Source organism: Tachyglossus aculeatus, chromosome 1, assembly GCF_015852505.1.
Source record: "Tachyglossus aculeatus isolate mTacAcu1 chromosome 1, mTacAcu1.pri, whole genome shotgun sequence".
In the NCBI taxonomy this organism is placed as follows: Eukaryota; Metazoa; Chordata; class Mammalia; order Monotremata; family Tachyglossidae; genus Tachyglossus; species Tachyglossus aculeatus.
In genome coordinates this window covers 69,851,199-69,860,131 of record NC_052066.1, presented here as the reverse complement: position 1 = coordinate 69,860,131, position 8,933 = coordinate 69,851,199, and positions in this window count along the sequence as shown.

Below are 8,933 nucleotides of genomic sequence, written 5' to 3'. Positions count from 1 at the left end.
GTAACCTCCCCAGCGCTTAAGAACAGTGCTTTGCACATAGTAAGCACTTAATAAATGCTAATATTATTATTATTATTATTTGTGGGACAACCTGATTACCTTGTGTCTATCCCAGCGCTTAGAACAGTGCTTTGCACATAGTAAGCACTTAACAAATACCATTATTATTACTATTATATAGACTGTGTCCAATCTGTTTAGTTTATACCCACCCCAACACTAAGTAACAATGCCTGGCCTTGTAAAAAAAAAAGAGTTTGGAAGTCAGGAAATTGGGGTTCTAATTCTGGCTCTGCCACTTGTCTGCTGTGTGGTTTGACTTCTCTGTGCTCTATTTCCTCATCTGTAAAATGGGAACTCAATATCTGTTCTCCTACCCTTTAGGCTGTGAGCCCCAGGTGATTACGTGTCATAGTTGATAGAGAACGAGTCAGAAGGTCATGAGTTCTAATTACGGCTCCACCACTTGTCTGCTGTGTGGCCTTAGGCAAGTCACTTCACTTCTCTGGGCCTCAGTTACCCCATCTGTAAAATGGAGATTAAGACTTTGAGCCCCCTGTGGGACAGGGACTGCGTCCAACCCGATTTGCTCGCATCCACCCCAGCGCTTAGTACAGTGCTTGGCACATAGTAAGCACCTAACAAATATCACAATTATTATTATTATCTAACCTGCACACAGTAAATGCTTAATAAATACCACAATTATTATTAGGGACATTGAGGCCAAAATTAAAAAACAAACCATCAGAAAGAGGGAGCTCACCCTCCTGGCTAATCCTGGGCCTGAGCACATAGAAGATGCTCAATAAATATGATCAGCTGATTGGTTGAACGAATGATTGATTAATTGATTCCTAGAGTGCATCCCTGCCTTGTCAGCATTTCACCTCCCAGTGGAGCCAAGAATCAACTAGAGCCAAGAATCACCTACAAATTTGAAGATTTTACTGCACACTCATTCTTCTAGATAATTTATGAAGCGATTAAACAAAACTAGTCCTGGCACAGCTCCCTGGGGGATGGCAGTATTTACAAAGAGAAGCAGCGTGGCTCAGTGGAAAGAGCCCGGGCTTTGGAGTCAGAGGTCATGGGTTCAAATCCCGGCTCCGCCAATCGTCAGCTGTGTGACTTTGGGCAAGTCACTTCACTTAGAAGCAGCACGGCTCAGTAGAAAGAGCCCGGGCTTTGGAGTCAGAGGTCAGGGGTTCAAATCCTGGCTCCGCCAACTGTCAGCTGTGTGACTTTGGGCAAGTCACTTAACTTCTCTGGGCCTCAGTTCCCTCATCTGTAGAATGGGGATTAAAACTGTGAGCCCCACGTGGGACAACCTGATCACCTTGTAACCTCCCCAGCACTTACAACAGTGCTTTGCACATAGTAAGTGCTTAATAAATGCCGTTATTATTATTATTATTGATGCCTCAGTCACCTCATCTGTAAAATGGGGATGAAGACTGTGAGCCCCACGTGGGACAACCTGATCACCTTGTAATCTCCCCAGTACTTAGAACAGTGCTTTGCACATAGTAAGTGCTTAATAAATGCCATCATTATTATTTCTTTATCTTGAAAAGTGCCCGTTTACCCCATCTTATAGCTTGTTTTCTACCCATGGAAGAACATTCCATCAAACCCCATGACCACTTGGTTTTTCAAAAAGCCTTCAGTGTGGAACCTTGTCAAAAGCCTTTTGGAAACCTAAATATAGCATATTTGCTGGTTTCCCTCAATCCACATGCTTGCTGACCGCTTTCGAGAGCTCCAGGAGATTAGCGAAGCATGATTGCCCCTTCCAGAAGAAATGCTATCATTCTCCCAATGGGTTGCTTTTTCTTACATGCTCACCAATCTTATACTTCATTATCAAATTCTACTAATTTGGCAGGAACAGAAGTGAGATGGACTGGTTTATATAATTCCCAGTTTCACAGATGGGAGTTTGGGCAAGTTTTGCAGTGGCTGTTTGTAACGATAGGCTACACTCTCTCAGTGGGAGTTCCATACTTTCACCCCGCATTTCTTCAGAACCACCTGGCAGCTGCTGTCTAGTCTGAATGACTTGGAGCATGGTCTAGTGGTTAGCGTTTGGGCTTGGGAGTCACAAGGATGTGGGTTCCAATCCTGGTTTTGCCAGGTGTCTGTTGTATGATGTTGGGCAAGTCACTTTACTTCTTTAGGTGTCAGTGACCTCATCTGTAAAATGGGGATTAATCAATCAATCAATCAATCAATTGCATTTATTGAGCACTTACTGTGTGCAGAGCACTGTACTAAGCGCTTGGGAAGTACAAGTTGGCAACATATAGAGATGGTCCCTACCCAACAGTGGGCTCACAGTCTAGAAGGGGGAGACAGAGAATAAAACCAAACATATTAACAAAATAAAATAAATAGAATAGATATGTACAAGTTAAATAAATAAATAGATAGATAAATAAATAAATAAATAAATAAATAAATAGAGTAATAAATATATACAAACACATATTCTTATATACAGGTGCTGTGGGGAAGGGAAGGAGGTAAGACAGAGAGGATGGAGACGGGGATGAGGGACAGAGGAAGGAGGGGAGTCAGTCTGGGAAGGCCTCCTGGAGGAGGTGAGCTCTCAGTAGGGCCTTGAAGGGAGGAAGAGAGCTAGCTTGGCGGATGTTGGGAGGGAGGGTATCCCAGGCCAGGGGGATGACGTGGGCCGGGGGTCGACAGCGGGACAGGCGAGAACGAGGCACGGTGAGGAGATTAGCGGCAGAGGAGCCAAGGGTGCGGGCTGGGCTGGAGAAGGAGAGAAGGGAGGTGAGGTAGGAGGGGGCGAGGGGATGGACAGCCTTGAAGCCCAGGGTGAGGAGTTTCTGCCTGATGTGCAGATTGATTGGTAGCCACTGGAGATTTTTGAGGAGAGGAGTAACATGCCCGGAGTGTTTCTGGACAAAGACAATCCGGGCAGCGGCGTGAAGTACGGATTAAAGTGGGGAGAGACACGAGGATGGGAGATCAGAGGCTGATGCAGTAGTCCAGATGGGATAGGATGAGAGCTTGAACGAGCAGGGTAGCAGTTTGGATGGAGAGGAAAGGGCGGATCTTGGCAATGTTGCGGAGCTGAGACCGGCTGGTTTTGGTGATGGCCTGGATGTGAGGGGTGAATGAGAGAGCGGAGCCGAGGATGACACCAAGGTTGCGGGCTTGTGAGACGGGAAGGATGGTAGTGCCGTCAACGGTGATGGGAAAGTCAGGGAGAGGGCAGGGTTTGGGAGGGAAGACAAGGAGTTCAGTCTTGGACATGTTGAGTTTTAGGTGGCGGGCAGACATCCAGATGGAGATGTCCTGAAGGCAGGAGGAGATGCGAGCCTGGAGAGAGGGAGAGAGAGCAGGGGCAGAGATGTAGATCTGGGTGTCATCAGCGTAAAGATGATAGTTGAAGCCATGGGAGCGAATGAGGTCACCAAGGGAGTGAGTGTAGATCGAGAACAGAAGGGGACCGAGAACTGAACCTTGGGGAACCCCCACAGTAAGGGGATGGGAGGGGGAGGAGGAGCCTGCAAAAGAGACTGAGAATGAATGACCAGACAGATAAGAGGAGAACCAGGAGAGGACAGAGTCTGTGAAGCTAAGGTCGGATAGCGTGTTGAGGAGAAGGGGGTGGTCCACAGTGTCAAAGGCAGCTGAGAGGTCGAGGAGGATTAGGAAAGAGTATGAGCCATTGGATTTGGCAAGCGGGAGGTCATTAAGATTAAGGTTGTGAGTCCCACGTGGGACAGGTTTTGTGTCCAACCTGATTAGCATGTATCTACCCCAGCGTTTAGAACGGTGCTTGACATGTAGTAAGTGCTCAACGAATACCATCACTATTATTATTATTTACAATACCCCAGGTGGTCATGGCCCAGCTCCTTGGAATTGCTATTATAGGATTATATAGGGGACAGAAGCACATGTCCCCCCCCCCCAAGATGGGGCCCTCCTACCTATAATGGCTCCGAAGCTGACCTCTCTAGAGCCTCCCCCAATACAGGGTCCACTGATGGATTTTGAGCCCAGGAGTCAAAGCCAACAAAAGCCTGCACAGGATGAAACTCTGCCACCCATCCAGGCTCAGTCCATCTAAGCTGAAGCTGGCAAAAGCCGAGACCCGGGTAGCAGCAGGGTAGAGCTGGGCCCAGGAATTAGTGGACTTGGGTTCTAATCCTGTCTCTGCCACTTCGTTCATTCATTCATTCATTGAATAGTATTTATTAAGTGCTTACTGTGTGCGGAACACTGTCCTAAGCACTTCGGAAAGTACAATATTGCCTGTTGCGTGACCTTGGACAAATCGCTTCGCTCCTCTGGGCCTCAGTTCCCTCATCTGTAAAACGGGGATGAAGACCGGGAGCCCCATGTGGGACAGGGACTGTGTCCAACCTGACTAACTTGTATCTACCCCAGCGCTTATAACAGGGCTTGGTACATAATAAGCACTTAACGAACACCATTATTATTATTAGATAACTTATTATTATTATTTTACTGCACACTCATTCTTCTAGATAATTTATGAAGCAATTAAACAAAACTAGTCCTGGCACAGCTCCCTGGGGGATGGCAGCATTTACAAAGGGAAGCAGCGTGGCTCAGTGGAGAGAGCACGGGCCTTGGAGTCAGAGGTCATGGGTTCAAATCCTGGCTCCGCCAATTGTCAGCTGTGTGACTTTGGGTAAGTCACTTCACTTCTTGGTACCTCAGTCACCTGGGCATGTCACTTGACTTCTCTGTGCTCAATTTCCTCATCTGTAAAATGGGAACTCAATATCTGTTCTCCTACCCTTTTGGCTGTGAGCCCCAGGTGATGCAGTAAGTTATTAATTTATTATTATATAATTTACACAATAATAATAATAATAACTGACAGGCCCAGATTAACACTCACATCTTCTGACTCCCAGGCCTGTGCTCTTTTCACTAAATTATGTTATTTCAGTTAATATAAATAACTTGTATCTACCCCTGCTCTTAGAACAGTGCTTGACTCTAGTAAGTGCTTAACAAATACTATTATTATTATATTATTACCATTAATAGTAATAATAACAAATCCTATTATTATATTATTATCATTCTTCATAATAATAATAATAACCCCGGCTCTGCCGTTTTCCTTCTGTGTGACCTTGGGTAAGTCACTTACCTTGTCAGTGCCTCAGTGACCTCATCTGCAAAATGGAGATTAAATCCCTCTCCCTCTGACTTAGACTGTGAGCCCCTTGTGGGATAGGGAATGTGTCCAACCTGATTACCTTGTACCTGGGTTCTTAGAACGGTGGTTGATATGTATATATGTTTGTACATATTTATTACTCCATTTATTTATTTATTTATTTTACTTGTACATATCTATTCTATTTATTGTATTTTGTTAATATGTTTGGTTTTGTTCTCTGTCTCCTCCTTTTAGACTGTGAGCCCACTGTTGGGTAGGGACTGCCTCTATATGTTGCCAACTTGTAATTCCTAAGCGCTTAGTACAGTGCTCTGCACACAGTAAGCGCTCAATAAATACGATTGATTGATAGTAAGAGCCTAACAAATACCATCATTATTATAATGATGGCATTTATTAAGTGATCACTGTGTGCAAAGCACTGTTCTAAGCTCTGGGGAGGTTACAAAGTGACCAGGTTGTCCCACTGGGGACTCACATCCTCATTTTACAGATGAGGGAACTGAGACACAGAGAAGTTAAGTGACTTGCCCCAAATCACACAGCTGACAATTGGCGGAGCCGGGATTTGATTCATTCAATCATATTTATTGAGCGCTTACTGTGTGCAGAGCACTGTACTAAGCGCTTGGGAAGTACAAGTTAGCAACACATAGAGACAGTCCCTACCCAACAACGGGCTCACACTCTAGAAGGGGGAAACAGACAACAAAACAAAATATGTGGACAGGTGTCAAGTCATCAGAACAAATAATTAAAGCTAGATGCACATCATTAACAAAATAAATAGAATAGTAAATATGTACAAGTAAAATAAATAGAGCAATAAATCTGTACAAACATATATACAAGAGCTGTGGGGAGGGGAAGGAGGTAAGGCGGGGGGGATGGGGAGGAGAGGAAAAAGGGGGCTCAGTCATTCATTCATTCATTCATTCGTATTTATTGAGTGCTTACTGTGTGCAGAGCACTGGACTAAGCGCTTGGGAAGTACAAGTTGGCAACACATAGAGATGGTCCCTATCCAACAACAGGCTCACATTCTAGAAGGGGGAGACAGACAACAAAACATGTGGACAGGTGTCAAGTCGTCAGAACAAATAATTAAAGCTCTATGCACATCATGAACAAAATAAATAGAATAGCAAATATGTACAAGTAAAATAGAGTAATAAATCTGTACGAATATAGATACAAGTGCTGTGGGGAGGGGAAGGAGGAGAGGAAAAAGGGGGCTCAGTCTGGGATCCAGCTAAATCTAAACACCTGGACAATTCCCAACTGGATCAGGAGCCTTTGGACACCTGAGTAGCCTACAGTTATTGTCCTCTCCCTTCCAGTGAGAAGTCGTACAAGTGCCAACTTGGACTTCCCAAGCGCTTAGTCCAGCGCTCTGCACACAGTAAGCGCTCAATAAATACGATTGAATGAATGAATGAAAGTCTGATCGCCAGGTTTCACTTTAAGTGGCTGGACAGAAAACCTGTTCTATTACAGTCCAGCCTCTGGTCTTGGGCAAGAAACACCACCTACTCTTCCTGTCCTCACAGCTCCTCAGGGAACCCTCTTTCTCAATCAATCGTATCCATTGAGCACTTACTGTGTGCAGAGCACTGTCCTAAGCGCTTTCGAAGTACAAGTTGGCAACATATAGAGATGAGCAACAAGCAGCTCAGTCCCACAAAGGTAGACCTGATCTACGCTTATATGCCCTCCCATCAGCCCTACAGCTTTGTACACATCTATAATTCACTTATATTAATGTCTGTCTCCCCCTCTAGACTGTAAACTCGCTGTGGGCAGGTTGTGTGCCTGTTTATTGGTATATTGTACTCCCGCAAGCTCTTTCTACAGTGTTCTGCCTACAGTAAGCGCTCAATAAATAGTACTGACTGATCTGGAGGAATCAGCTCCCACTCTGAGCCCTTCCCCGCCCTCCCGCGAATAAGAGGGGGCCACCGTACTTGTTTCTCCGGGGAGCGCTCTTCCGAGGGTACTTTGGTTGCCTGCACAGCCGCAGGGTCTTGGGCCGTCGGAAGGTGGGCGAAGTCCTGATCTTCTTCTTCTTGTGGCTGTGGACGCCTTTCAGGACGGCCTTCTTGGCCTTCAAGGCCTTCGCCTTGGCCTCTGTCTTAGGCGGGGGAGCGACTAGTGGGGGCAACAAGGGAGGAATCAGAACCTGCACCCCCCAAGGGAGAGGGTGCCAACCCCGGGCACCCCGCGGCCCCCTGACTCCAAAGCCTGTGCTCTTTCCACTGAGCCATGCCGCTTCACTATTAATAATTATTACAATAATTATTAATTATTAGTAGTAGGATTCCACATTTTTCGGTGGGCTGGGTCTGGCTGAGCCTAATCCAGCCTCTAGGAGAAAGGCAATCCCAGGAACCTCACATCCCCTTTTAGACTGTGAGCCCACTGTTGGGTAGGGACTGTCTCTATATGTTGCCAACTTGTACTTCCCAAGCGTTTAGTACAGTGCTCTGCACATAATAAGTGCTCAATAAATACGATTGATGATGTTGATGTTGAAGTAAGTAACTTTACACGCATCCCATGCTCTGTCTGAAGTGCAGATGACGCTTCCCGGAAGACTTCACAAGTTGGATCGGCCGTGGCACGTGCATAATCAATCCACGGTATTTATTGAGCACCTGCTGGGTGTGAAGCACAACTCAAATGCAGCTGTCAGTCAGTCGATCGTATTTATTGAGTGTTTACTGTGTGCAGAGCACTCACTGTACTAAGCTCTTGGGAGAGTACGACATAACGATATAAGACATTCTCTGCTCACAACCAGCTTTCAGTCTAGAGGGGGAGGGTACAATCAATTGTATTTATTGAGCGCTTACTGTGTGCAGAGCACTGGACTAAGCGCTTGGGAAGTACAAGTTGGCAACATATACAATATAACAATAGAATGTACAGGATCTCTGTACCACGGAACAGTGTTACACTTCTGCATGTGTGCATTCATTCATTCATTCATTCAATTGTATTTATTGAGCGCTTACTGTGTGCAGAGCACTGTACTAAGCGCTTGGGAAGTACAAGTTGGCAACATGTAGAGACAGTCACTACCCAGCAGTGGGCTCACAGTCTAGAAGGGGGAGACAGAGAACGAAACAAAACATACCAACAAAATAAAATAAATAGAATAAATATGTACAAATAAAATAAATAAATTGAGTAATAAATACGTACAAACATATATACATATATACAGGTGCTGTGGGGAGGGGTGCATAGCAAATAGTCCCCGGGGGTGGCGAGGTAAGGAGTGGCATGGGGAATAAACTGGATTTCCTGCCTGGCTTGACCCCTGCCTAAGCGCTGCTGAACTTTCCTCTGCCTTGCCAAATTTGGAGAAGTCAGCCTGTTGGACAGGTAGGGCCAAACCGCTCAGGCAGCACACAGTAAGCGCTCAATAAATACAAATAAATACAGTTTTTTAACTGTGAGCCCACTGTTTGGTAGGTATTGTCTCTATATGTTGCCAACTTGTACTTCCCAAGCGCTTAGTACAGTGCTCTACACACAGTAAGTGCTCAATAAATACGATTGATTGATTGATTGAAATGAATGAATGAATGAAAGGTCAGGCCTCAGATTAGCCTTATCTGTGCGCTTATTGTGTGCAGAGCACTGTACTAAGGGCTTGGGAGAGTACAATATAACAATCAACAGAATATCAGTTATATGAAAAATAAAAATGTAAGGGGTTGGTTATGCCTGA